Below are 3,409 nucleotides of genomic sequence, written 5' to 3' on the forward strand. Positions count from 1 at the left end.
CTTTTTCTTTTTTTTCTTCCTTAAACTCTGTTTTCCATCCTTAATGAGCCAGGAAAGAGTAAATTCCACGTAGACCAATAACTTTTCTACAGATAGGCTATTTATAAGGTGAGAATTGGAGGCGTTATGTCCATACAGAAATGGATTTCTTCAGGTTGAAATGTTTTGATTTTTTAAAAAGTATTTTCAAAAAATGTTTACTATGTTTGTGTTTATACTTCAGTAAACAAGGAGAAATATAATTTTCATTTCTGTCTTGTTTTTGTGACAAAGCATCTTTGCAGATATAGTCTTTTTTACTGCCTTTCTGAGAATTTTGACTTTTGTCACAAGTATCGGAATTTAACATGTAGAATCCAATGTTGCCTTAGACACACAAGGTTTGCCACGTGTCTCCCAGTAGGGGCAGAGTTTTATTTTATTCTGCAGTCGCCAACATGAGAATGGCTTAACTGCAAGTTACCAAGCGGTAAGACTTCTCGTACTGATATGCTGTTTAATTTGGATGTGGAGTATTAGGAAGTAAATTGTGGTGAGGGTGTAGCTCAGTGGTAGAGCATGTGCTTTGCACGTATGAGGTCCTGGGTTCAATCCCCAGTGCCTCCGTTAAATAAAATAATAAATAAATAAATGAACCTAATTACCTCCCCCCACAAAATAAAAACATTTTTTTAAAAAAGAAGTAAATTGAAAATGTGGCCAGATGTTGATAAATAAAATTTCCACATTTTTCTTGGGTAACCTATGAAGCTTTCAGAATATTTGATATATACTTTTAAGCCACAGGTCACATTTTTGGATAAATCGTCTGCTAATATGGGCAATTAAAATCTCTGGGAACTACATGAAAATCTTCCACAAATCTTTTTTGGCAACACAAGCTGCCTTATGACAGCTATGTGGCTATCAAAAATGAGAATGTTTCAATTCAAAGAGAAGACAATTTAAAAGTCTGAAAAACTGAGAAAGCACATCAATGCGATTTTCAATCTTGAGTTCCTAGCAAGGGTTTGTTTTTTTTTTTAAATTGAAGTAGTCAGTTACCGTGTGTCAATTTCTGGTGCACAGCACAATGCCCTAGTCATGCATATACATATGTATATTCGTTTTCATATTCTTTCTCATTAAAGATTATTACAAGGTACTGAATGCAGTTCCCTGTGCTATACAAAAGAAATTTCGTTTTTTAAAATGCATTTTTATATACAGTAGCTAACATCTGCAAGTCTCAAACTCCCAAATTTATCTCTTCCCACCCCCTCAGCCCTGGTAACCATGAAATTGTTTACTATGTTAGCGAGTCTGTTTCTGTTTTGCAGATGAGCTCATTAGTGTCCTTTTATTTTTTTAGATTCCACATATGAGTGATATCATGGATATCATGTGGTATTTTTCTATCTCTTTCTGGCTTACTTCCATAAAACTTCTTGGTTCTTTTCTCCAATTTTAATAATTATATATCAGTCCCATCATTTTATCTGTAGTTTGGCAATACTTGTCACTTTTATTTACCATGTTATGCCATTGCAACTTTCATGCCAAGAGATTTTCTGACAAAGTAGAGAAAATGAAACATAATGTGGAGTAAAGGTACCAAATTCCTTTGGTAATGAATGAATGAATGAATGAATGAATAATTGAGTGATAAATTGATTCAAAAAGAAATTAGGGAAGAAAGAAAAAGAAAGAGAAGAAAGAAGAGCTGGAGGTAAAGAGACAGGGAGGACAAAAAAAAAAAAAAAAAAAAGTGGTGATGGAGTTTTCCTGAAGAAAGAGGAATTGTCAAGACTACAACATTATCTATGTTTCCAGCCTGCTGGTTTACCAAACAGATTTTGAATTGCCAGCCCCCACATCACCTGAGCCAATGTCTTACGAGTCTCTAGATGGATAGATAAATAAACAGCTTGATCGATCTATATCTATCTCCTATATTGGTCCTGTTTCTCTGGAAAACCTGGACCACTACACATTTTACAATTTAAATTAATAACTTAATAATTACCATGGACCTGCATGTTGTGAATTCAAAATTCTTGCACCACAGGGCAGTCCTTACAGGGACTTAAGTCAATCAAAGTTGTTCCAACCAACTCAGCCTTGGCCACCTGATCCCACCACCAGAAAGTTTTAATTTGAGAGACCTTCAGTATCATTAAACTGTCAGAAATGGGTGGCATGGTAAAATAACTTAAATCAAGCTGGTGTATGTAGGAAAAAAATCAAAAAAATATAGTTCAATAAAGGAGAATATCCTATTAATACAAGTAATCAGATCAGTTTCCTTATTTGTAACTAGTAACCTCGGAAGACATTTGTAAAGAAGGATTTTTTAAAGTAAGAATTTAGCATTTTTCTGCAGTGGTCTTGTTAAAGAAATCAATCTCTTTTATTAGCCTAATTATATCTACTGGAAAAAGTCTTTTTGTTCCTTAAGATCATTATTTTATTATAATCCTAAAAAGGCATTAGGAGTCTTAAAATCTTCCATGAATTTTCCACACCAATAATCACAGTTTTATTTCAATAAACACAATGGCAAATTCCGCATCATAAATTTCTTCATGGATTAGCGAATATATTAGAAAATTATTCTTCTAGTAATGTTCAAAGATTTTTATATCAGAAACACAAAGTAATGGTAACTTGCACATTAAGTGAGACGACTGCATGTAGATATTTAAGGTTCCTGGAAACATCACCCTACAAATCATTTAACTCTTCAAAAACCACCAAGCAAGCAATGTTTAACATTTCCAGCTATAATCCTAATTTCAGCGCCCCAGGGAAGAGAAAACTAAACAGAACTAAATTCACAAGATATCTATTGTCTGTATGGAAAAGATTTCAAATTTGGAAAATAACATTTTTTTAACATTTTTAATTGATTTGTAATCATTTTACAATGTTGTGTCAAAATTCCAGTGTAGAGCACAATTTTTCAGTTATACATGAACATATATATATTCATTGTCACATTTTTTTCTCTGTGAGCTACCATAAGATCTTGTGTATATTTCCCTGTGCTATACAGTATAATCTTGTTTAACTATTCTACAATTTTAAAATCCCGTCTATCCCTTCCCACCTTCCACCCCCTTGGCAACTACAAGCCTACTTCAGGATGACACTTGCACCGCAGTGTTCATAGCAGCACTATATAGCCAAGACATGGAAACAGCCTAAATGCCCATCAACAGGTGACTGGATAAAGAAGAGGTGGTATATTTATACAATGGAATACTATTCAGCCATAAAAACCGACAACATAACGCCATTTGCAGCAACATGGATGCTCCTGGAGAATGTCATTCTAAGTGAAGTAAGCCAGAAAGAGAAAGAAAAATACCATATGAGATCGCTCATATGTGGAATCTAAAAAACAAAAACAAAAACAAAGCATAAATAC

At 33.7% G+C, this 3,409-nt stretch overlaps 1 non-coding gene across 1 annotated transcript; it reads left to right on the forward strand.

The window, feature by feature from the left end:
* Nucleotides 1-534: 534 nt before the first annotated feature.
* TRNAA-UGC (transfer RNA alanine (anticodon UGC)) lies at nucleotides 535-606 on the forward strand. Its single transcript has one exon. It is a non-coding gene; the product is annotated as a tRNA-Ala (tRNA).
* Nucleotides 607-3,409: the final 2,803 nt, after the last annotated feature.

Source organism: Camelus dromedarius, chromosome 1, assembly GCF_036321535.1.
Source record: "Camelus dromedarius isolate mCamDro1 chromosome 1, mCamDro1.pat, whole genome shotgun sequence".
Classification (NCBI taxonomy): domain Eukaryota; kingdom Metazoa; phylum Chordata; class Mammalia; order Artiodactyla; family Camelidae; genus Camelus; species Camelus dromedarius.